Below are 26,929 nucleotides of genomic sequence, written 5' to 3'. Positions count from 1 at the left end.
TAACCATAAATCTCCACATTACAAGTCAGAGCTCTATAACACATTTACGAACAAAAACTAAAAATCATGTGCTTCCACATAATACATGAATATATATTACAAAACTCTTGGATTACACAAAATCACAATCTTATCAAGGATAAGGAATCTTAATATCGAGTCTAGGTCTACCATGCCTAAGGCTAACAAACCTCAAGTGACCAACCTCCAATAGAATTAATTAAGGTCTCATTGAACATAGCAAGATCGAGTCACCAACCATTAGTAATGTAAGTCTCCCAATTTAGCATAAAACTCCAATCACTATCGATAAGGCAAGCTCCATTCCCATGATATAGCTAATTAATCTGTAAGACTGTGAAAGATTGGGATGAGCTAAAGCCCAGTAAGTAGCATAATTAATGGCGGTGGGGGAAATGCGAATTTTATCTTCAATAATAATAATATGACAAGAATGATTTAATAATGAAACACAAAGTTTCTCAAAGTAAATACCTTGAAGCTATATATTATAATCTGTGAGCACTAACAATATAATTTCCAAAACCATAATGTCTAACATAAGGTAAATTATCACAAATATACCCCACGACCACATAGACCGGTCAGGGGATCCACCCATTCACAACTGGCATGATATTGTCCTCTCTGGTATGCAGACTCTTGGCCCCATGGACAGTAGCCTCACCCATACCCTCAAGGTTTTTCTTTCCCCCCATGGGCAGCAGAGAGAGCGTGTCAAATAGGACCTCTCTTGCATGTGGTCTCTTGGCCCTATGGGCAACAACTTTATCTACACACAATCAAGAAACCTCTTCCTCCCATGGACAGCAGGGAAGAGCGTGTCATCCAAAGTGAAAGAGCACTGACCTAAATTTGATTCCATTGTCACAAAGACTACAGAAACCAAATCGGGTGATCACCGGAAAATCACACATGGCATGGTGTTAAAACAACTCACAGGTTACATTACATTGAAACACATAGTTCATATCCAGGTAGTTTCAGAAAACCTTAAATAATCTAACTTCCACAAAATTTGTAAGGTTTCAACTTGATTCTTGTCAAGAGATTTTCTATCAATTTCCCAAATAATACAAGACAAGATAAACATCTTTAAATTTTTCAATACACCATAAAATCAATGATTTTCTTATCAACGATTAAATAAAAGATGCTCATTTTTCCATATCAACAATTCATGCATTTCCCCAAATGCAATACCAAATATGATGCATTTTCATATATAATGATATATAATAGGGTCACAACACAATAATTTTAAGAAAATATATATCCATATATAATTTTCCAAAATGTGTTTGACCCAAAAACAACATTTATAAAACATGGTTATTTTCCAAAAATCCTAGTAAAAGCTACTTACCTTACAACCCGCAAAAAGTCTAATTCTCCAAGCTCCAAAGGAGATTAGTTAGAATCTCAACAATATCAAGCAAACCTAACACAATAAGCATAAAGCTTAAAATTGTATCTAACTAAAATTTAGGAATTGCCAAATAAGCACTTAATTAGGCAAGCCTAGTATTTAACCTCATCAATAATAATATATCCCACTTCCAAAGTTTCTCAACAAATTGATTCACAAGGCATAAACTCCAATTTATAAAGTTAACCCATTTAATATCATCTTCAACATTATGGCTAGCTTCCAAAAATTTACACTACATCATTAAGGGACCCATGAAAGCAAAATCAATATATCCTCCAAGACAAGAAATTTAGAATTTCAACTAACTCCAAATAAACCCAATGGCAATGGAAAAATTAAATTTACCAACCATCGCATGTTATAACTTAAAACACCTAAATTTTCCACCATACATAAATCTTAAGTAGTTATCATTAGCACAAATTATAAACCCACTCATCAAATAATTTCACCAATACAAAACTCATACATATAAACACATAAATATCACTTCCAATACTCATAAATCACATGGATATCATTATCAAAACTTAGACTAAAGAAACTCAAGCAAAAGCATATAAACCCACCAAGAAGATTAGAAATATTTACCTCAAAAAAAGGATGTGAAGGTGCTTATGGGTTTTCAACAATTTTCCGGTGATCTTGTTGGAAAAATGATGGTGAAAATGTGGTATGGAAGTACCGGTGTGAGGTAGTGGAGAGGAGTGTTGGACGGGAAATGAAAAAGAAGAAAAAGAAAGAAATGAGAAGTAAGGAGCCGGTCAAAGAGATAAGGGGATGAGTGAAATGAGTGGTGGGGAAGGGGTTAGGTGGGGTAGTTGGGAGGCACGTGGGAACTAAAAGAAAATCTGCCCCTCCCCCCCCCCCCCCCCCCTTTTTTTGGGTCTGATTGGGATGTTACACAGGATCTTCATTTCATACCACTCCACACTGAGAAATCATACAGAACTATGCTGCAGGTGATTTTGGTAAGGTGTATTTGGCTGATGGTACAGCCTTGGATATTGTGGGTATGGGAGACGTCTATATATTGTTGTCCAATGGGTCCGTTTGGTTACTGGAGAAGGTTTGACATATTCCTGACCTGAGGAGGAATCTGATTTTTGTTGGACAACTTGATAATGAAGGACATGCAATACTATTTGTTGGTGGTACTTGGAAGGTTACAAAGGGAGCCAAAGTATTGGCTCGTGGAAAGAAGAGTGGTACTCTATATATGACCTCAAGTCCAAGAGACACAATTGTAGTTGCTGAAGCAAGTATTGATATAAGCCTATGGCACCGCAGACTTGGTCACATGAGTGAGAAAGGGATGAAGATGTTGTTGTCAAGAGGAAAACTACTAAAATTGAAGTCCATTGATTTTGACATGTGTGAAAGCTGCATCTTAGGAAAGCAGAAAAATGTGAGCTTCTTGAAAACTGGTAGGACACCAAAGGCTGAAAAATTGGAGTTAATACACACTGATTTGTGGGGGCCTTCTCTAGTTGCATCCCTTGAAAGTTTAAGGTACTACATCACTTTCATTGATGATTTAAGCAGAAAGGTATGAGTTTATTTTATGAAAAATAAATCTGATGTATTTGAAACTTTTAAGAAGTGGAAGGCCATGGTTGAGACAGAAACATGTTTGAAAGTAAAATGTTTGAAGTCAGATAATGGAGGAGAGTACATAGATGGAGGGTTCAATGAGTATTGTGATGCACAAGGAATTAGGATGGAAAAGACCATTCCTAGGACACCACAGTAGAATGGTGTCGTTGAGCATATGAACAAAACTCTTAATGAGCGTGCTAGGAGTATAAGGTTGCATGCTGGACTACCAAAAACTTTCTGGGTTAATGCTGTTAGCACTGCAGTGTACCTGATTGTGTTTCTTATGTTCATATTGATTCTGATACTTGTAATAAACTTAATGCAAAGTCTAAAATATGTTTTTTCATTGGCTATAGTGATGAGAAATTTGGCTATAGGTTTTGGGATGAACAAAACAAGAAAATTATCAGAAGTAGAAATGTGATATTGAATGAACAGGTTATGTACAAGAACAGGTCAACTGTAGTATCAGATGTTACAGAAATAGATCAAAAGAAATTTGAGTTTGTCAACTTAGATAAATTGACTGAAAGTACTGTCTAGTGAAGAAGATAAGGAAAATGTAGATTCACAGGTAGATCAGAGTACACCTGTAGCTGAAGTCCGTAGATCTTCCAGGACCATTAGACCTCCACAGTGTTATTCACCCACTCTAAATTATCTCCTGTTGACTAATGGTGGTGAGCTAGAGTGTTATGAAGAAGCCTTGCAGGATGAAAATTCAAGCAAGTGGGAGTTAGCCATGAAGGATGAGATGGATTCCTTGTTAGGGAATTAGACATGGGAGTTGACTGAATTGCTAGTAGGAAAGAAGGCTTTGCACAATAAGTGGGTATACAAAATAAAGAATGAGTATGATGGCAGCAAGCGTTACAAGGCCAAATTAGTTGTCAAAGGGTTCCAGCAAAAGAAGAGTATTGACTACTTAGAAATATTTTCTCCAGTTGTGAAGATGTCAACAATCAAACTGGTACTGGAAATGGTGGCTGTAGAAAATTTACATCTTGAGCAGTTAGATGTGAAGACGAGATTCCTTTATGATGACTTAGAGGAATACATTTACATAATTCAACCAGAAAGGTTCATTGTTCAGGGACAAGAGAATCTAGTATACAAATTGAGAAAGAGCTTGTATGGCCTAAAATAAGCTCCAAGACAGTGGTACAAGAAATCTGACAGTTTTATGCATAGAATTGGGTTCAAGAGATGTGAAGCTGATCACTATTGCTATGTTAAGTTCTTTGACAATTATTATATCATTTTATTGTTGTATGTGGATGATATGCTTTTAGCAAGGTCTAGCATTGAGGAGATTAATAATTTAAAGAAGCAATTGTCAAAACAGTTTGCAATGAAGGATTTGGGAGCTGCAAAACAAATCCTTGGTATGAGAATCATTAGAGACAAGGCTAATGATACATTGAAACTTTCACAGTTACAGTATGTGAAGAAAGTTCTTAGTAGGTTCAACATGAATGAAGCTAAACCAGTGAGCACACCCTTGGGTAGTCATTTCAAACTAAGCAAGGAACAGTCACCAAAGACAGAAGAAGAAAGGGACCATATGAGCAAGGTGCCCTATGCCTCAGCTATTGGCAACTTGATGTATGTTATGGTGTGTACAAGGCCAGACATTGCACATACAGTGGGAGTTTTGAGCAAATTCATGAGTAGGCCAAGAAAGCAGAATTGGGAGGTAGTTAAGTGGATTCTGAGATATCTGAAAGGTTCATTAGATACATGTTTTTGCTTCACAAGTGCAAGTTTGAAACTACAGGGTTATGTAGATGTTGATTTTGTTTGTGATATTAATAGTAGAAAGAATACTACTGGGTTTGTATTTACTCTAGGTGGTACTGCTATATCATGGGCTTCAAATTTACAAAAGATTGTTACTTTGTCTACTATAGAAGCTGAGTATGTTGCAGCAACTGAAGCTGGAAAGAAGATGATTTGGCTATATGGCTTCTTAAATGAATTGGGTAAGAAGCAGGAGATGGGCATTCTACATAATGACAGTGAAAGTGCAATTTTTCTTGCTAAAAATTCGGCTTTTCATTCAAAGTCGAAGTATATACAGACAAAATACCACTTTATCCATTACCTTGTTGAAGATAAGCTGGTAATACTTAAGAAGATTTGTGGATCTAAGAACCCAACAGACATGTTGACTAAGGGTGTCACTATTGAAAAGCTAAAGCTGTGTACAGTTTCAATTGGTCTTCTAGCTTGAGGACAGGAGGATGAGTTACAGGAATGAAGGATTGGTTTTTTGGAGGATTGTGATTGATGTTGACGACCTGACCTGACTCGAATATTGTTGCGTGGTTTTTAATGGGAAATTTTCTGAGGCTTAGTCCATGGAGCGGAAGCTTGGACCAACAAGCCCAAGTCGTTTTGGCCCATTTTGTACCCCATTGTGAATCCTGTGCGCAGGATGTAGAAAACGTAGTTTTGGTGATTAGGGTTTGTCGTTGTAGTTTTTTGAGAGAGAGGAAAAAAACTGTATTGCCGCACTTTGTATTTTTTCCCTGATAATAGTGAAATCCCTACAACTCCGTGGACATAGGCAAATTGCCGAACCATGTAAATATTGTCTTGTGCATGTGATTGTTTTTTCTTTGGCGTGTGTTTTCTCTATTTTTGTTTCTCAAAGGTTGGAAATTTTGGGTTAATTCCCTACAAGAAATGTTTTACAACTTTTTATTTATTTATTTATTTATTTTTTATTTTTTATAAACTGCATATTCATTCAAGAACTTACGAAGGAAAACAATAAGGGGTATCTACCTTACAAGTTGCCTCAATGGTAAGAGTGACCATACCTTCAGAAAAACAAAATGGTTGCAAACAGTTGAGAGCAAATCTTGTAGCTACATTGGCTACAGAATTGCTACTCCTACGCACCCAACCAAAACTACAAGAAGTAAAATAGGAAGAAAAACTACGGATATTACAAATGACAGTGTCAATAGACTAATTGGGAGTCAGATCAGAGTGGTTCAATGCATTGAAGCAGATTTTTGAGTCTCCCTCAAACATGACAGGGTACCAACAATTTTGGATGGCGAGATGGACAGTCCAAAGAAGTGCCATAGCTTCTGCTTGTAAAGGAGAGCAGAGTTGGTTCTCTTTTCCCCAAACAAAAAGCACCTTTCCTAGGTGATTTTGGGCAACCACAGCTAGAGTAGACTTTGATGAGTTTAGAGCCACATCCACCTTAATTTTGATGTAATCTGGTGGAGGAGGTGACTAGTAGTTAGAGCATGATCTCTGGATGGGGGGCTGGTTGGGGCAAAAACTTTAGAGATTTCTTGAAACCTTGTTTGCACACAATGCTTGGCCTTGATTAGGTCGACTTGCTCTTGTTTGAAAAGCTTTCGGTTTCTAGAGTTCTAGATTTCATCCATGATGAGAGCCATGTTTAGAGTTACAGTCCATTGCTCATTTGCTGGAATTGGTGCATTAGGTGGATTAATGATCAACTTTAATAAGTCTTCACCTAAGGTAAATGTTGCAGTATCAAACCTGATGCCCCAACCTGCAACTGCCCAAATGGCTCTAGCAAACGGACAATCTAGAAAAAGGTGGGTGTTGCTCTCAACTTCATTGTTGCAAAAAGTACAAGCCAGGTCAATATGTTGCATTTTCCGTTGGAGGTTCACTCTTGTGGGAATGACATTGGCTTCGATTCTCCATAAAAACATTTTCAATCGTTCTGAAAGCCTCGCTTTCCACAAATCCTTCCAAAGGGAGTTAACTGGTCTTCCATCACTAACTTGGGTAAAAGCTACATGGTGAACAAATTTTACAATAAAGGTTCCCTTGGGGTCAAGCAGCCAAATGAGCCTATCTTGCTTGAGGTGGTGTGGGATTGGGATTGAGAGGATTGCCTGCACATCATTAGTTGAAAAGACTTCTTTTACCATGTCTTCATCCCATGCTTTAGAGGTATGGTCAATGAAATGGTGTGCCTTGATTGGGAGCTAGAGGTAGTCATCTATCGTTGGCTTTGGCTTAAATTCCTTAATCCAAGGCACCCACAGATCAGCCCATACGTTAATGGACTTCCCATCTCCCACCAGGAAGCAAGCTCCTTTTTCAATCAACTTCTTTACTCTTTCTATCACACGCCATGTAAGAGAAGTAGATTTACTTGGCTTTGCCTTAAGCCAATCCTCCTTAACTTTATACTTTGACCGTAACACTTCTATACATAGGCTTTGTTTGCTAGACGCCACCATCCAAGCAAACTTGGCTAGAAGTGCTTCATTAACCTCTCTTGTTTTTTTGAAACCAAGACCACCTACACATCTTGGTTGACATAACTTATTCCACCCTTTCCAAGCAATGTATCTTCCTTCCTTCTCTTTGGGTTTCCACCAGAACCTTCTAGAGAGCTAGTCCAGTTTGTCACAATTCTGAGCAGGTACATCAAAGGAAGAAAGAGTGTAAACAGATAAGGCTTTAGTTACCGAGTTTATGAGTGTGCATCTGCCTGCCCAGGATAAGCAATTGCTCCTCCAACCTACTAATTTTGCCTCCAGCTTGTCTTGCAGAAATTTAAAGTCCTTAGAGGGTGATCTAGAAAGAAACAATGGTGCTCCAAGGTACACCGCATCTTTTTTTAGTCTCTTCATGTTAAGTTGCTACCTTATTGCTCTTCTGCTATTAGGCCCAGTATGCTTTGAGAAGAAAATCCTAGATTTGCCTTTATTAATGCTTTGCCCTGACCATGTGTAGTACTTCTCCAGGAAATCAGCAAGCCTTTTTGTATAATTTCTCGTTGCTTTATAAAAAAGGACTATGTCATTCGCATACATAACGTGGGTTATGGCAGGTCCCCTTATGCTTGGTTTTGCACCACTAATATTGCCATCTCTAAGCTCCGTATCCAGCATCCTTGATAGAACTTCCTGACCCAAAATGAATAAATACAATGACAAAGGGTCGCCTTGCCTTAGCCCTCTGCTTGGTTTGAACTGGTATGACTTGCCCCTATTAACTAGCACTTCAAAGGATACTGAAGGGACATAGTTTAGGATCCAATTGATGAAGATAGAATTGAACTCGAGTTTGGTAAGAACCGCATGGATGAACCTCCAGCTGAATCTATCATAAGCTTTTTGAAGGTCAAGTTTAACGGCCATAAAACCATATTTGACTTTCCTTGTCTTAAAGCTATGGAGAAGCTCGTGGACAACTACCTAATTTTCAGCAATCCATCTACTTGGTATGAAAGCCGATTGGCAAGGAGAGGTTATCTTGTGTAGAAGAGGTCTAAGTTTTGCATCCAGCAGCTTGGATATGATCTTGTACACAACATTACACAAGCTTATGGGCCGGAAGTTGTTTATAAATGTTGGGTTGGTCGTTTTCGGAATGAGAACAATGAGTGAGCTATTGGCTTCTTTAGGCAAATATCTGTTAGTAAAGAAAGATATGACTGCATCTGTTACTGCATCCCCTACAATAGGCCTGAATTCTTTGTAAAACAATGCAGGGAAGCCATCGGGGTCGGGAGCTTTAAGGTTCTACGTTTGGAACAGTGTTTCCTTGATCTCTTCTCGGGTTGGAACCTTTTTAACCATGGAATTCTCCTCCTCAGCGATGCAACTTGTGAGGAGGTTATCAAGATGTTCTGGGAAGTGCACACATTCCTCAGTAAACAAACTTTTGAAGGAAGAGTAAAATAGATGCCTAGTTTGGTTTGAATTGGTAACCAAACTACCCTCCTCTGTTTTGATAGCATCTATATTATTTTGCCTTCTTTTGTTGATGGTAGAGAGATGAAAAAATTTCATGTTCCTATCACCTTCCTTTAGCCAAAGCTCACGGGATTTTTGCTTCCAAAGGATTTCGCTTCTGAGAAGCCATTCTGACAGTTCAACTTGTAACTCTTCCTCAATTCTTCCTCCTCAGCTAAAGGCCTCGTTTGGACTTCAAAAATCTTGTCCATCAATAGGTTGATTCTGACTTGGCAATGCCCGAACACTTCTTTATTCCACTTGTGGAGTGCTTCCCTTATTTTTGGCTTGCTTTTTGTAAAACGTAGAGAAAGTTGGTCCTCTAGTTTCATCGTTCCATGCTTCTTCCACGTTGGAGTTACACCCATTATCTTTGATCCAGGCAGCTTCAAACCGAAACGGTCTGTGGCCAAAACAATCTTTTGGATAAGTTACAGCAGATGAGTTACAACAGCTTTTGGAAAAGCTAAACGCCATGAAATACTACCAATGGCTCGGTCAAGCCTTCTTTTAATACTGGAGTTACCCCCATTTACCTTTAGCCCACATAAAAGTGTTACTAGAAAAACTAAGATCAATGGCACCGAACCCGAAGATAAGTTCCTTCAGAAAGTTAGTGGTTGTTGATTCACCTCTTTTATTCCCCCCGAAAATTTCCTTGTCATTTATGGTGAAGTTGAAATCACCAATACCCATAGGCGTTGACATGAATTTAGGAGAACCATAAGGTTTTCCCAAGCTTTTTGTTTCTTTGCTGGATAGGGAGGGCCATAGAAACAAACCAAAAGCCAATCACAGAAAGCATCAGTCACTTTGAAAGCAATGAGATTTTTATTATATTCCATTTGGTGAATAGAAAGACCCGATTTCCACATCACACAAATACCACCTGCAATACCTTTGGCCTCAACAACACACATATCAGCAAACTTTATTGCTTTCAAAACTACCTTCATCCTTTCTACAGAAGCTTTGGTTTCACTAAAAAAAATAATATTAGGGCTATTCCCCTTAACATGAGCCTTAAGGGCTCTTACTGTCGCGGCGTTACAGATGCCATGACAGTTCCAACCTAAGATTTTTATGGGGAGGTTGGGGGCTTGTGAGAGTGCCTTTTTCGTGACACTCAGGCCCAAGGATCCCGGGTCTGAATGAAAAGGAAGGATTTGGTGGACCGGGCCTTGACTCACCGCAACTAACGAGCTGTTTAAGAATCAAGTGAATGCAGAGAATAGTCCTGACAATATAAAGAAAAATGACAAACAAGGATATCGAAGAGTGCCAAAAATTAACAACGTAAATTCAGAAGGAAAGAAACAGGATTAGCAAAGCGATAAAAAATATAGTGCTATGGGGATCCTGAGAATTATGAAGCATTGTTTCATTAATACATTATCTGTTTGATTACAGAAAGCTCACTAGGACGTGATACAAGGTCCAATCAAGCTCAAAAATTGCAGTCTTGAATGGCTATTTCAGCCTTCAAAACTTGCAAAGTTTGATTCTCGTTGAATCCGAGTATGTGCAATAGTGGCCTTTACAGGATACCGGGAAGCAATATTTGTTTTTCCCTTAGTATTTTTCTTTCTGCACAGATTTTTCTGATAGTTTTTCCTAGAGAATTTCTTTTTTTCTTGTGTTTCTTGCTTTTTTTCTCGCTGCCTTCTTCACAACCCATCCCCTCCTTTTATAATGGAGTTTTCTGGGCTTCCCGGGGAACCGTTGGTTCCCCTGTTTTGTTCTTTTGCAAACAGAGCATGTCCTGTCTCCATCGTCTCGGTAAGTCCCTTTTCCGTTTTCTCTCATTCTTTCCTTCTCTCGGTTCTAATTCTTTTGAAAGCTTCTGGTTGGCCATCCTCTTCGGGACGTGCTGAGGTATGCCCTTCTCGGCATCCCCATTTCTGGCGTCTTCCTCTTTTCCCTTTTCTTTCCTATTTGGGCGGAATCCTGATCTGCCATTTTTGAAAGTCGTTTGTTATCATTCTTCTTCCCTGTCTTGGTTCCCCGAGGCCTTTTCTGTCTGTGCCATGAGAAGTCGCTCGCGTTTTTGCTTTTATTTCTTGTTTTCTTCTTCTGTCTTCTTTCTATCGATCTGTCCCAGTCTTCCTTTTTCTTTGTGCCTGAAGGGATCCGTGCTTATTGATGGTTCCTGAGGATCCTTGCTTCTTTGTACTTTGCCGTGGTCTCTTTTTTTCGGATGCTTCTTTCTTTTCTGGGCTTCAGGATCCTCTGGGCCTTTCTTTTATTCCCTCATGGTTCTTCCGTATCTATTACTTTGGGCTTAGCCTGAATTTTTCCTTTTGGGCTTGACTTGTTCTTCTTTTTTGGGCTTATTTCACTATGACCCTTTTTTAGACCTCAACATTTAGCCCTCCGAGCTCGTGGGTTGCCTGAAGCCCACGCGTGAGTGATTTAGGTTTCCTAAGATTTTTGTGGTATCCCCCTTTTCTCAACTTCTACTGGGTTCCCTTCCTTTTTACTTGGGATCTCGACCCTTTTCTGCTGCTTTTAGTCACCTCCTTTTTGCGTGTCACATTCCCTTATAATTATTACTTTTTGTAGCTTCCTCTTTACACGGGACGTGGCAGTTGAGTATTTGAGGTAAAACTCCTCTACCCACTTTTCTCGTTTCCCGTTATTTCTCATTAATAACTACTGATTAATCCCTTCTTCAAATTAAATTTTTTGGCAACTGGCGCGTCTTTCCATAAACTGTTTTCCCCAACTGCTATTTGCGCCTTTATTGTAGCCGTTTCATCTTATCACTTTGCTTCTCTGAGTCTTTCACTCTTTGTGTTTCTCTTTCTTTTTCTCTTCTTCTCTGTTACTCTGGTCTTCCTCCCTTTCGCACTTTCAATCTCTCTTCTTCTCATAGTACTTGTTGTTCTGATGGCTTCTTCTTCTTCTCGAAAGAGGAGAGAGCGTACTCCCAGTCCTTCTGAGGGTGAAGGTTCTTCTGGTTCTACTCTGAGTGATTCTCACGAGGTTACTGAACGTCCGGCCTTCCCTTTACGGGATCCTTGGTATTCTCTCAGTTTATTTTTCCCTCATATATCTCATGGTGAGGCTCCTCCATCCCCTCATGTTTGGATGTTTTCTGGCCAAGCGGGTTTCGCTGGTTCCGCCCAGGTTCCTGATCCTAGAGAGATTTTCGATCTCCAGATCAGACAAGGAATCCGAGAGGCGGTTCCTATTTTCTTTGATTTTGTTCCGGGAAAGATTCAAGGCTGGCCTATATGGGTAGACAAGGAACTGTCTGATGCTGAGTTTGTGGGTCGTTTGGAGCGCGCCGGTATCCTAAAGGCAGTGGCTATTTCCAGAAACCTTGAGGGCTTCAGAGACGCCAAAGGGCTCAGGCATCTGGTACGTCGTTGGTGCCCTTCCCTTCATACTTTTTTCTTTTCTACTGGTGAATTGACGATCACCTTGGAAGATGTGGTTAATAACTTCCTCCTCCCGGTGTTTGGTGAAGAGAGCCCCTTTGATATTAACCTTTCTGGTGAGGATCTCGTGGTAGAAGATAAATTATTTGGTCATTTTGGTGGTCGCGCCGCCTCTTCTGGTGGTAAGCCGGCTAGGATGGGGAGATGGGTGATGACCCTCTCTCGTGAGAAAGATAAGGAAGTGAGGTGGGCCGGTTTTCTGGCTTTTTGGCTTAGTAAGTTTTTGTTTAGTGAGTTCCTTAGGTACGGAGTTAAGTCTTCATTTTTTCCGTTGGCAATCAAGTTGGCTCGAGGTACCCAGTATCCTTTGGCCCCTCTGTTTTTGGGTCATGTTTACTCTCAATTGGACCAGCTTCATGGAGATGAGACTGAGGGTGATTCTTGTTATGTGATTACTTCATCTCTTCACTGTGCTATTCTTCAGATTTTCATGTGGGACCGTTCTGCAGCTACTTTGGCCAAGTGCAGGAATTTGAAATTTGTGAAGGACAAGTTCCAAGGATCCCCCGACATAGTGAAGGGTCTTTGTGGCAATTCTACCGATGCCTTTCCCATTATTTTTCGTTGGATTAGCTTGAAAGGTAGTGGCCTCAATCTTGTGGAGTTGTTTGACCAAGCAGGGAGCTTACATTGGAGATCCCCTCGTGAGTTTGGTCCTGGCTTTGCGTGTGATTCTGTGTTGTCTTCTTTTTATCTTCTACAGGTAATACCTTTGACTTGCGCCGTGGTGATGAGGGCAGTCTGGCTTATCTTGCCTACATTAGCCCCTTCTGGCTTCCTGTGCCTTCTTCAAGTGGCCCAAAATATACTCATTATTCAGCACACCGGGTGCTCCGACAATTTGGTTTTGACCAGGAAATTCCTCCAGTTTTTAAGGATGTGGTGCCATCCCTTCCTTCCTTGGATCCTTTCCTGAGGCTGCAGGCCTTTTCTTATTGGTCACGGAGGAGCCCCCAATTTGCAGTGCCTAACTCCCAAAGAGGAGTCTTTGCTTCTAGTGGCTATACCAGTTATTGGAGAAGAGTACAAAAGTCTTTTGTTGATTATGTTGGCTCTGGTACAGTTCGGGAAGCCCCAAATCCTAGCATTGTTTCTGCTCCGACATCCAATAGACGTTTATCCCTTCCTACTGTTGGGATTGTTTCTGCTGCTGCAAGCAGCAAGACTGGGTTTGCAGAGTGGCATGCCTCCAGGGAAGGTTGGGTGGCTTATGGACAGGATTTTCCTGAGACTTGGCTGGGTGATAGTCTCATCATTGGTGCTTCCTCTGGAGTGCCCATCAAAAAAGGTGCAACGGAGACAATAAGTGCTGCCACTGCTCCGAGTAAAGGTAAGGATGTCAGGCCAAAGAAAATGAAAGCTGCTGATGTTGGTGAAAGTACAGGGGGTGTGGAGATAGGCTCTGAGGCGAAAAGAAGAAAAACGGGGAAATCTCAAGCACACTTGGCATCTCAGGAAGGCAAGGATGTCAGGGAACCTTTGGTTTCAAGGATCCGGAAGAAGACCAAGGTAGAGTCTTCTTTTTCCCAGGTTCCTGTGACTGCTTCAGTCCATGGTTCTTTAGGATCCTCTGGTTTGGTATCCCAGCCTCCTTTAGGACCCTCTGGGCGTACTCGTAGTAAGCAAAAGACTTCCAGAGAATCTGTAGAGAGAGAGAGAAGGGCAAGACTTCTTTCCTTCTTCTCTTTTTTTTTTTTTTACCTGTTCACCTTGTTGCACTTATTTCTATTTTGCTGACGAGTGGTGATTTCCTTTGCAGTCCAAGCGCAAGTCTGATCACAAGAAGGGTAAGAGCCAATCTTTTGGAGACGACGTGGTATGTGTGTTCCCCCCCTTCTTTTGTTCTTTCCCTTTTGTTCTGACATTGTGTTGTTAGCATTTCCCGCTGTTGTGTTTTTTTTTTTTTTCACTTGGCACTGCCTTCTCTGCTTCTTCTTCCTTTAGGTGGAGGTATCCCCTCCTATGACCGACAAGGCTCTGGGGGAGGAAACTATCACAGCCCTTTCTGTTGTTTTTCCTGCTATGGGGGATGAGCCCCCTACTGATGATCTAGCTGAGGAAACCGGGCATCCGATGCAAGGTTTCCAGGATTCTCAGGATCCCAAAGCTTCTAGGATCCCGTCATCTCAAAGTCCCCATCTTGAACGCACTCCTAGTCCTATCAGGACTGTGTTTCCTCAACCCTTGTCAGATAAAGGTGCTTTGGGAGACACTCCTTTATCCAAACAAACAGGTAAGCCTTGTTTCCTTGAGATAACGTTATATTTTTATTTTCTTTTCCAGTTTTTTTTTTTGAGTTCCTCCTTTTCTTTTTCCTTTTAGGTCAAACCAGTGAGAAATCCGCTCCCAGTGTTGCCTCTTCTTTAGAATCAGAAAGCTCAGAAGGTGAGTGCAAGCTGCTCCCATCGTGTTTCCTTTTCTTCCCCCCCCCCCCTTTTTTTTTTCGCCCTTCTCTTTCCCCTCCTTTTTTTTTTTTTTATATATGGCGAAGCCCCCTGCATCTATTCCTTCCTTTAGCCACTTTGCCATTGGTCCTTCACCCTTTCTTCAACTTGCCTTATGTTCCTTCCTAGAATCTTCGGGGAAGTCAGGAGATCAGGAAGAAGAGGCTCTGCCCCAAGAAGCTGGAACCAGTTTGTTCTTCTTTTTCCCCTTTTTTTTTTTTTTTTAAAAGACTAAATCTGTTCTTCCTTTTCTTTTCTTCTTTTTTTTTTGGATATTGATACAGGCTTTGTAGGTTCTGAGCTCGTTATCCCTGAAGGAATTGTGAGACCTGTTCAAGTTGCTGACCTTCATCCAGAGCAAAAGGCTGCAAGTCCTCCTGTCTCTGCAAGTGGTGACACAGTGATGGGGAATGCCTCGAAAATGGTTGCCTCAGATCTTGATTCAAGGCTTTCCTCTTTCCTGGCTCGCTTTGATCTCTTGGAATTCAACAGTCTTCCTGCCAGCCACTTCCATGTTTTTGGGTCTTCTTATGGCAGCTTCTTGCGCTTCTCTGTTCCTGTGGAAGGCCTGCCGCTGCTAGAGAGTCTGCTCAAGAGTCACGGGGATTTCACCAGTGGCTTCAGGGGAGGCGTTTTTCTAGGCAATATTTTGATGGAGTTGCTGTGTGCTGTGCTGATTTCCCTAAGGAATTCCTCTGTAGATTCCTTGTTTGAAGAAAAGCTTCTGGAGTGGAGAGGGGTGGTGCAAGACCTTCTGGAGGCCAAGTTCAATTTGTCTTTTCTGCTGGATCACTTGCGTCTGCTGGCTCATATGCTGTTTCAGAGGCAATCATTCAAGAGTGTAGACACTGAGATAGCTGCTGCTGAGGAAGCTTTGGCTCATGCTCACAAGGTTTTACAAGACTTGAAAGTCAAGCGGCAGAGGATCCTTTCTACTTTGTCCGTGCCTGTTATTTCTCTGGATGCCTCCCTGTTGGCCGGCCTCATTCCTTAGCTTATTTTTTTAGATTTACATAAACAATTTGGGGTTGTATAAGTTTTTTTTTTGAACATTGCTCTACTCTTTGCTTTCTCTCTTTTTTGTGTTTCAAAACTGCTTCTCATTTCTTAGTATGTGAATCTGCTTTTTTCTTTGGTATATTGCCTTTTCTTTCCTATGACTCTTTTCTTTCCTGAGTCCTGGACCATGGTTTCCACAGGCTTCACTGTAAATTCTGGTTCAGGTACCCAGTAATCTATTATACAAGTACTGAACTGGGTACACTGGTATCCTTTCCTATGTATATATATATTTTTTTGAGATACGGTCCCAGTTCATGAACTTTGACAGGTTCCCCTTTTGCCAAGTGCTAGGCTAGGTATCCTAGATATTTTACTTTTATTCTGTGATCCTAAACCTATGCACTTGGGACTGTTTGTGGGATATCTGAAATTATTTGTGAGGTGGATCCTGGGCCATATGTAAAAGGGTATTACATACTCTTTTTTTTCTTTGACTCAGGTATCCTTCCTTAAATCTATCCAAATTTGGTCTTTGCAGTATTTAAAGAAAAACTTAAATGTTGAAGAAACAGGAACTTCATTAAAACATGGTCATTTTTAAAGGAACAAAGAAAAAGTCTTTTGGTGCAGTATTGACCACAAAGTGTCAATCTATCACATGTTCCTGAACAAAATTATCTTAGACCAGAATTCATGATAAAGGCTGAAAAATAAAAAAGACAAAATAAAAAAGAACTTAGCAGATAGTGAAGCTGGTAAAAGGACCCTGAGGTACCAGGATCCCCTTGTCCTTATGCATAGTATTGCTTCAGCCATTTCCCGTTTATGGGCTCTGTCAGGACTGTTCCATCTTCTTTGGCAATGTAATAATACCCACTCTCATGAGCTGCATTGATGATGTAGGGTCCTTCCCATTTTGGGGTGAACTTGGAAGGCCCTGGCAGGTTCCTCCTCACGTGCTCCGCCATCCTTAGTACTAATTGCCCTTTAGTGAACACTCTTGGGCGTACTGCTTGTGCATATGCTCTGGTCATTCTTTGCTGGTATCTCTAGCTCCTTTTCTTGGCCAGCTCTCTTTCTTCTTCTACTCCTTCCAGATCTGCTAGCCTCTTTTCATTGCTTGCGTCCTCACTCTCTCCTTGATTTTCCTCCAGAACTACCCTTGGTGTAGGAATGACTAACTCCACAGGGCTGATGGCTTCTGTTCCATAAACCAGGGAGAATGGGGAGAATCCTGTGGCTGTCTTTACAGAGCTTCTACATGCCCAAAGCACATCTGCCAGATGGTCACTCCATTTTCCTCCATACTCATGCTTCATTTTCTTAAGGATTTTCAATATTACCCTATTAGTAGCTTCAGCTTGGCCGTTTCCTTGTGGGTAGTATGGGGTAGATCTTCCATGCTTGATGTGGTATGCTTCAGTTAATCCCTTCATATCTTTGTTTATGAATGGGGTTCCATTGTCGCTGATCAATCTTCTGGGGATCCCGAACCTTGTAATGATGTGGTCTCGAATGAAATTTGCTACAGCCGCTCCAGTAGCTTTTTTCAAAGGGATGGCCTCTACCCATTTTGTAAAGTACTCCGTGGCTGCCAGGATCCATATATAACCATTGGATGGAGGGTTTATAGGCCCTATGAGATCAAGCCCCCAAGTATGAAAAGGCCATGGCGTCGTCATATCCTGTAGGACATTTGGATGAGTGTGAATTGCGTCTCCCAGGACTTGGCAAGCATGACATATTTTGACCAGCTCCTCAGAGTCTCTTTTCATCGTTGGCCAGTAATATCCCAACAATAGTAACTGCTTGTACAGTCTTCTCTTCCTTGGGTGACTTCCACAATCTCCAGAGTGTACCTCTCTGACTACTTCTCTAGCTTCCTTTGGTCCCAGACACCTGAGGGGATCCCCATGGTATCCCTTTTTGAATAAAATGTCATTCTGTAGGAAATACCTGCATGCTAGCTTTTTGAGCTTGTGGGCCAGTTTCCTGTCGGTTGGCAAGATCCCCTGAGCCAGGTATCCTATGAAAGGAACCCGCCAATCTTCTGCAATAAACACCGCGTAGCTTTCTTCTTTATCAATTGCCAAACGACATTCCTGGCATTTCCCCTGTATGATTGCTGCTTCCTTGTCCATATCTGGCCAGTAATACCCTATGCGTTGCATCTTTCTGTATAGGCTGATCTTTCCTGCAACTCCGCATGCTTGGGCGTGCAATTCTTCTAGTTTCGACTTTCCTTCCTTCTTGGCGATACATCTGGATAATATTCCTCCTGGTAGCCTTCTGTACAATTCCCCTTCTATCTGAGTGTAATCCATTAGTTCTTTGATGTTTCCTCTAGGGCCTACTTCTTTCATCTTTTCTTTGACTTCATCCCTCCAGTCCCACTGTTTAGACTCTCCGGGGTACATTCCTTGGAGGATCCTTACAATAGAATGTTCCTGCCTTCCTATTTTTATCAGCGTATCCCTCCCATTAAATGGTATTTGGGATCTCAGGGTGGCGAGCGCATCAGCAAACCTGTTTTCACTTCTTTGAGTGTACTCTATGCTGAAGGTTTGAAATTCCATCTCCAGCCTTTGTGCCCAAGTCCTGTAGGCTGCTAAGCTTTGTTCCCGTAATGCAAAGTCACCTTTCACTTAGGAGACTACAAGATTGGAATCCTCTCATATGTTTCACTCCTATGCTGAGTGCTATAGTCAACCCAGTTAAGTATGCCTCATATTCAGCTGCATTATTAGAGCATGAGAAACCAAGCTTGAAAGACAGGGGCATGATATCCCCATTTTCACAGCTTAGTACAATTCCTACCCCATTTGAAGTTGCTGTAGCCGACCCGTCAAACCTTATGGTCCATTTCTTCCCTGGGATCTCCATCACTGCTACCTCACTAGGGATTTCTTCGCTCAGCGGGCCTTCTTCCTTTCCTGGGAATTGAGCTAGCAAATCTGCTATGGCCTGGCTCTTGACAGCCTTGGGAGTTCTTATACCTATATCATATTGTGAGAGCAACACTAGCCATTGTGCTATCCTTCCTGTGAGAAGGGGCTGGTGCAGGAGTGCTTTTATGGGGTGGGACTTGGTTACCAAGAGGATTTGGTGAGTTGAGAAGTACCTCTTCAACCTTTGGGATGCATAAATGATCACTAGGCAGGCTTTCTCTATTCTGGGGTACCTGGTCTCGGTATCCTTGAGTGTTCTGCTTACATAATATATGGGCTGCTCATTTCCTTGGTCATCTTCTTGTGCCAGCAAAGCTCCTATTGCCTGAGAGTTTGATGCTAAGTATAACAACAGAGGTCGCCCACGTACTGGTGCCTGGAGGGTGGGCAGATGATTCATAATGCCCTGAATTCTTTGAAAAGCTTCCTGCTGCTCCGTCCCCCAGGTAAATTCATTCCCCTTTTTCAATAGTTTGGATAGGCCTGCTGTAGCTGAGGCTAAACCAGGCACAAACCTCCTAATATAGGAGACCCTTCTCAGGAAGCTTTTGAGTTCCCTAACGGTAGTTGGTCTTCTCATCGTGGCAATAGTTGTGGCCTTGGCTGGATCCACGCTTATGCCTTTGTGATGTACCAGGAACCCAAGGAACTTTCCAGCAGACACTCCAAAGGCGCACTTCATGGGGTTCATACGTAACTTGTACTTCCTGCATCTTTCAAAGACTTGCTCAAGTACTTGGAAATGTTCTGTTCTAGTTTTTGACTTGACCACAATATCATCTACATAATCTTCCATCTCCTCATGCATCATGTCATGGAAAATGGCTGTCATGGTCCGCTGATACGTAGCCCCCGCATTTTTGAGGCCAAAGGGCATTACAGTGTAGTAAAAGTTCCCAATCGGAGTTCTGAATACCGTCTTTTCTGCATCTTTGGCTGCCATGCGGATTTGGTTGTATCCACTGTACCCATCCATAAATGAGAACATTGAGTTTCCTGCAGCTGAATCTACAAGGAGGTCGATATTGGGCAAGGGGAACTCATCTTTAGGACATGCCTTGTTCAAGTTGCGAAAGTCTACACAGCAACGGATCTGACCATTTTTCTTCTTCACAGGTACAATGTTGGAAAGCCATTTTGGGTGTTGGATGGGTTTGATAAAACCAGCTGTTAGCAATTTCTTGACCTCTTGAACTATTTGAGCTTCTACCTTAGTGTGGAAGACCCTAGCTGGTTGGACTACTGGCCTCATCCCTGGGTCCACACTAAGAGAATGGACTACCAACTCTGGGTCTAGACCAGGCATCTCATCATAGGTCCATGCAAACACATCTCTGTATTTTTGAAGCAAGGTTACCAGTTGTTCTCTTTCTTGAGCCACCAATTGACTGCTAATGAAGACAAGTTTTCGGGATCCTGGTTCTGTCCCCAAGTCTACTTCCTTTAATTCTCCCTCAGGCTGAATCTGGGCCTCCTTAACTGGTTCTTCTGGGATTTCTTCTTGGGCCATCATGCAGCTTGGTAGTCCGGGACCTTCCTGGACAATGCATTCGGGTCCCGCGCACCTTCACAAACGATAGATTAGCCTTCCCCCAGGTTCCCGCACCACCACACATTCTCGGGATCTTGAAGAGCTGGGCTCTCTCTTTTGTCTTTTCCTTTCTAGAAGGTTCCTTAGATCACGGGTGCCCCTCCCTCCTTCTTCTTCTTCTAGGATAGGTGCCCCTGGGGTCCCCGGGGCGGGGTTCTCATCATCTGGCCCCAACTCATCGTAAAACATCGTTTCTGCGAAGTTCACTTCTCCTTGGCTGAAAGGATTATGGTTGGTAGGGATCCTTATGGGCCTCCCATTCAGTCTCCCTTTAATGCATTGATGGAACGTGGATGGAATAAGGCGATGTTTATGAAGCCATGGGCGTCCCAGCAACACGTGATAAGAAACTTCTGCATTAATCACATGAAACCTTGTCAGTGCCACTATTGGCCCCACCCTTAAGGCTAACTGCACGTATCCTTCTGTTGATTCTATCGATCCTCCAAATCCTGTTATTTCCATGGGAGCCTCCAAGATCCTTCTGTCAACTAAACCAACAGCTTCCAGGGTACTTAAGGCTATGAGGTTGAGTGATGCCCCCGTATCCACCATTGCTCTTCTGACTTGAACGCTGTTTATGGTGGCCATGAGATAAAGGGGTCTACGGTGGTCTGAGTGCTCAATCTCCATGTCTTCATCAGTGAAGGTTATTGCATTAGTTTTTTCCAGGAAAGCTCGACTAGCATGTGACTCAGCTGTAAAGCATTCCATCCCTGAATCTGCTGCTATGCTCATAAGAGACTCTGTGGCCACCCTTCTTGCTTCTGGTCCGAATCTTAATTGATTGAATAGTGACCTGAACTTAGGATTCTTCTGGAGGGTTCTGACTGTGCTCGGGTGGAAGGATCCTTCAGATTCTCCTGCTTCTGCCGGGTTCCCATGTATTACTACTGCTACCACCCCTTTTCCTTTGTGGTTAGGTAAGGGGTTCCTCTGCACTTCTGGCTCCTTCTGAGTGAGCTCCAAGGTTCCTTCTCTCAACTTTTTGTGGAAGAGTCTGCGAAGGGTCCAGCAGTCCTTGGTGGAGTGCTTCACATAATTATGGATTCTGCAAAATAAATGATTCTTCATTTCTTCTTCAGTTGGTGGCCTGGACACAGTGAATGGCCTGACAACCCCATCTCCAATCCATTTGTCTAGGACATGGCTTAACTCCTCAACTGTACATGGGATCACTGGTGGTTCCTCAAACACCTTCCCATCTGGTCTCTTCCTTTTCTCTCCTGCTGATACTGTCATAGCTTGGGACGCGGACAGCCTTTTTGTTCTCATGGTTTGCGCCGTCCTTCTGGTTCTCTGTAGCAGGTCAGCAAACTGTGTGATACATAAATTTTCAAGGTTGAGCCTGTAATCAAAAAGCATATTGGCTATACAGGTTTCCACGAGCTCCTTTTCTTCATGGTCTCCATAGCAGTCTAGGGACACATTTTCGAATCTTTTAATAAATTGAACAGGATCTTCTCCAGGTCTCTGCCTCACCATTTGCAGGTTCTGAAAAGTGATTTTGTCTTCACCAGGGTAATATTTGGCGTAGAATTTTTCCATCATCTCATCCCAGGTTTTGATGGACCCGGGTCTCAGCGTGGTGTACCAAGTGTATGCCCTATCCACTAAGGATTTGGCGAATTCCCTTAGACATAATTCTTTGTCTCCTGCATAGGGGCCCATAGTGTGGACAAACCTACTCACATGTTCCACGACACTTCCATTCCTCCCATCGAAAGGATGGAACTTTGGGGGTTCGTACCCCTTAGGGTATGGTTTGCCAAGAAGTTCTAGAGGGAACGGGGGATCCCGAGAGAATTGCTTGGGGATCCCTGAGAGTTTTTCCCTTTCTTGCTCCAGGAGGGCATTGACGTCTGCCAGTGTCAAGTACTGAGGGTTGGCTCTTCCTCCCACTGCTGACCCTCCTTCTGGCTGCGTCCCATCTTGGTGGCCAGTAGGGGGAATACTGTCTCTGATTTCCTGTGTCCTGCCTTCTTTGAGAAGATGAACTTCTTGCTCCAGATCCTTTAACATTGTTGTCATCCTGCCATTAGGTATGGTTCTTGCCTTGCGTGTCTTTGTTCTGACACAACCTCCTGTTCTACCAAGGGTATCCCACCTCCTTGCCTGGAGACTTCCTCGTTTTCTCCTACGGGCTCAGAGGCCGTAGGTGGCACATTAGTTCCTTTGCTGTTTCTTTGTCTTGGAGGCATTCTCTGTGAAGGGGCTGCTTCTTCCTTCTTCTTTGCCCAGTCCCCAGTGGAGTCGCCAAAATGTGAGAGTGCCTTTTTCGTGACACTCAAGCCCAAGGATCCCGGGCCTGAATGAAAAGGAAGGATTTGGTGGACCGGGCCTTGACTCACCGCAGTTAACGAGCTGTTTAAGAATCAAGTGAATGCAGAGAATACTCCTGACAATATAAAGAAAAATGACAAACAAGGATATCGAAGAGTGTCAAAAATTAACAACGTAAATTCAAAAGGAAAGAAACAGGATTAGCAAAGCGATAAAAAATATAGTGCTATGGGGATCCTGGGAATTATGAAGCAGTGTTTCATTAATACATTATCTGTTTGATTACAGAAAGCTTACTAGGACGTGATACAAGGTCCAATCAAGCTCAAAAATTGCAGTCTTGAATGGCTATTTCAGCCTTCAAAACTTGCGAAGTTTGATTCTCGTTGAATCCGAGTATGTGCAATAGTGGCCTTTACAGGATACCGGGAAGCAATATTTGTTTTTCCCTTAGTATTTTTCTTTCTGCACAGATTTTTCTGATAGTTTTTCCTAGAGAATTTCTTCTTTCTTGTGTTTCTTGCTTTTTTTCTCGCTGCCTTCTTCACAACCCATCCCCTCCTTTTATAATGGAGTTTTCTGGGCTTCCCGAGGAACCGTTGGTTCCCCTGTTTTGTTCTTTTGCAAACAGAGCATGTCCTGTCCCCATCGTCTCGGTAAGTCCCTTTTCCGTTTTCTCTCATTCTTTCCTTCTCTCGGTTCTGATTCTTTTGAAAGCTTCTGGTTGGCCATCCTCTTCGGGACGTGCTGAGGTATGCCCTTCTCGGCATCCCCATTTCTGGCGTCTTCCTCTTTTCCCTTTTCTTTCCTATTTGGGCGGAATCCTGATCTGCCATTTTTGAAAGTCGTTTGTTATCATTCTTCTTCCCTGTCTTGATTCCCCGAGGCCTTTTCTGTCTGTGCCATGAGAAGTCGCTCGCGTTTTTGCTTTTATTTCTTGTTTTCTTATTCTGTCTTCTTTCTATCGATCTGTCCCAGTCTTCCTTTTTCTTTGTGCCTGAAGGGATCCGTGCTTATTGATGGTTCCTGAGGATCCTTGCTTCTTTGTACTTTGCCGTGGTCTCTTTTTTTCGGATGCTTCTTTCTTTTCTGGGCTTCAGGATCCTCTGGGCCTTTCTTTTATTCCCTCATGGTTCTTCCGTATCTATTACTTTGGGCTTAGCCTGAATTTTTCCTTTTGGGCTTGACTTGTTCTTCTTTTTTGGGCTTATTTCACTATGACCCCTTTTTAGACCTCAACAGGGCTCAATAAGGCCCGCCTCCTCGGCCATAACAGTAGGAACAAAGCAACATTTAGAAATAGAGCATGTCTTGATGGGGGAATTAGACAGGGTAAAGATAGACATAATTGGCTCACCTTGGTGTTCTGACTTGCAAATGCCTGATGAGTTGAACTTACCATTCTGAGTTTCCCCAAAGAAACGTTGGGCACACCTCAGGAGCAACACCACTTTCCTCAGCGGCGTGAACTTCCAATCTAATTCTTTTGGTATGATCATCTACCTCCTGCCTTGGCACCTTTCTTTTGAGTGTGGGGTTCAAATTGAAGCTTTTTTCTTGGGAAGGTTGTGGTGGAGTGGTTTGAGGTGGTTGAAGTTTAGATGGCTTTTCTGGTGTATTTTGCAATGATTGAGGTTGGGATGTCTTCAATTGGGGATAAGGGGCATTATCTTGGATATGGTTTGTGTTTGTAATAATCAGTCCGGTTTGGTTAGAGCTAGTAACATGTGGGCCGAAACCTGGGGGAAAAGAGGGCTTAACTCATCTATATTGGTGGATATTGGGCTTGGGTTGTTTTCCGTTGGGTCCAATATAGGTTCAGAAGGGATAAGGGAAAGGTTGCCGACAACTAGTGAGGAATGAAAAGGAATGTACCCGTACATTGCTTATGCAATCAGACACATCACACAGCTCATACAGTGTCAGCTTCGTTATGTAATCGTATTTCCCAACAACTGCTTTTTCAATACATATATTTTTTGCCACTTTGTTGATGAAGTCATTATAGGGAATGTATTTTTATAAGAAACTTGTTTTCTTTTGGTACTATTATTATATAAGAAATTTTGTTTCTGTCGTTTGGACACAAAATTCACGAGTTATTTTTAAGCTCAATAATATAATGGCATATACAATCTTCCACTTTCTGCATTGATACAATTATTTTCTGTAATATGAGTCAAAAGACCCTAAGAGAGCATTGTTATATGTCTGTGGACCTGCATCGATGCACTATAGAGAAAAATGATGGTCCTAATAATTAAGCTTTCTGTGACAAAGTTTCCTAAAAAAAAAAAAAAAGCTTTCTATGACAACTCTCGCTTTATTTCTTTCTTCAATTTTAATTCTATTTTGGATAACCTCCCACCCTTCTTTTTATTTATTAATTATTATTATTTATTTTTTAATGAAAGTAGTCACGGATAACCCAATTTTATTTTAAGCATCAATACAGCAATAATAACAAAATCTTAGTTTCATATATATATATATATATATATATATATATATATATATATATATATACATATTGAGTCAATTATGTATCCTCAACAAGGGTCGGCAAGCTCTCTTTTTTTTTTTTTTTTTTTTTTTTTTTTTTTTTTCTTAACAAATAATGTTTTATTGAAGGTATTGGTGGCAAGAATCAGAATATATATATATATATATATATATATATATATATATATATATATATATATATATAAAAGCAAGCATAGAAGAAAACAAAATAGCCAAAAGTGTGAGACTACGGTATGTGGCCTCAAATCAAACACATAAAGGCTTGATCAAAAATAGAATAAAGTAGCCAAAGTGCTTTCCTGTGCAACTTGCATAAAAGCTACTCCTTTTTAAAAAGAAGGTGGGTAATACTGTCATTTAACAAGGACACAATTTTTAGACCTTTTAACATTACTTTATTTCTTTCTTGGTAATGCCTTTCATATTGGTCATTCTGATTGAAGCGTTTGTAGAGTGGGTAGGACCCCAAAAAAGTAAGTGCAAGCAACATGGTGGGCTCTAGCCTCAAAAGTTTAGGACCATAGCCTATTTTATACACTTTACCACAATTCTCATGTGAGGATGATCAGAATTGTGAAGAAAAAATTGTGGATTAATATAAAAGTACAGATAAATAGTCACAATTTGTCATATAAATTATGGTAAAAAAATGTGATAAAAATTGTAGTCCTAAAATAACTCATCTAACCTTCTCATGAAGGTTGCAACAGTAATAGCAATGTCAATGCCAATGCCAGTATCAGTAATTAGCAATAGCTAAAGAAAAGAGGGTAAACAAAACCAATAGCAACAGGAAATTCTATTGTCATATATCACTTTTGAACTGACATTGCATGATATTTGAGGAACTTTTAGCTGAATAATCTTTTGAATATGTTTAAGTCATCATAGATGACGGAAAAGATAGCTTGACAGTGGATAAGGCACATGCCGAGGAGACACCATATTTAAAGATCTTTTTCTTTAGTAGTGCTAGTGTTAGGGGGAGAAAAAAAAGAATGAGATTTTAAATTAATTTTCCATTATAATTTTGTGTACCTACTAGGGAAAAAAATAAAAATGTTTCAAAGGTTGGAACTCCATTTTTAACAAAACTAGCTCACTTTCAGAATTAACCAGATATCTTCTCTTCCCCCCACCCCTCTCCCTTTTTTATGGATAAATAGAGGGAAATGTATTTAACATAAAAAAATCCTGAAAAACAAGCACAACCTTATCAAAGGCTAGTGAATTCTCCACAAAAGGTGGTGGGTTATCATAAATAATGAAATTACAAGATTGTTGAGTTTTTAATGTCAGACCATGAGCTATGTCACTCCACCTCAAAACCAATTGGTGATAAAAAAAGACAGACTCAAATTTTTTATTGTATTCCATATCACAATATTACACCTCACGATCCTAATTTTAGAGCCGTCTAAGGGGGCCAAAATATGGTTCTCCCGACAATCCCCGTCTCACAATGACTCTTCTATGACTCAAACTCATGACCTTAGTTCTAATATCACTTGTCGAATTGTAAGTTGTGACACTCCACCTCAAAATTAATTTGTGATGAGGAAGATACACTCAAGTCTTTTATGACATTCGATATCACATCTCATGGGTTTATTTTTAGAGTGGTAGTAAGGAGTTGAATTGTGGTTCCCAAACATTTAATTTAGGAAAATTGTGGAAGTATTTGCACATTGGTTAATTTCGCGGCAAACGTGTTCTTATTTTCTTCCTTTCCCATCTTATTTTCAAAATGGTCAAATTACTACCGAATGAGATTCAATTCGCATAAGCACTAGTAGGATTAGTTAATCAATTGATAATAAGATCATTCTTTGCAAACTGCACCTGACTAGGGAGACGGATATTAGTACTGTCAGTGTTTTCACAAAATGGAAGGTC

General features: G+C 41.2%; 1 long non-coding RNA gene across 1 annotated transcript; it reads right to left on the bottom strand.

The window, feature by feature from the left end:
* LOC126692320 (uncharacterized) lies at positions 1-24,280 on the bottom strand. Its single transcript, XR_007644964.1, has 2 exons — positions 23,868-24,280; positions 1-355 (listed from the first exon to the last, which is right to left on the bottom strand). It is a non-coding gene; the product is annotated as an uncharacterized LOC126692320 (long non-coding RNA).
* Between the last annotated feature and the right edge of the window lie 2,649 nt (positions 24,281-26,929).

The sequence above is a fragment of the Quercus robur genome, chromosome 7, assembly GCF_932294415.1.
Source record: "Quercus robur chromosome 7, dhQueRobu3.1, whole genome shotgun sequence".
Taxonomy (NCBI): domain Eukaryota; kingdom Viridiplantae; phylum Streptophyta; class Magnoliopsida; order Fagales; family Fagaceae; genus Quercus; species Quercus robur.
This window is presented reverse-complemented; position numbering and strand designations above follow the sequence as displayed.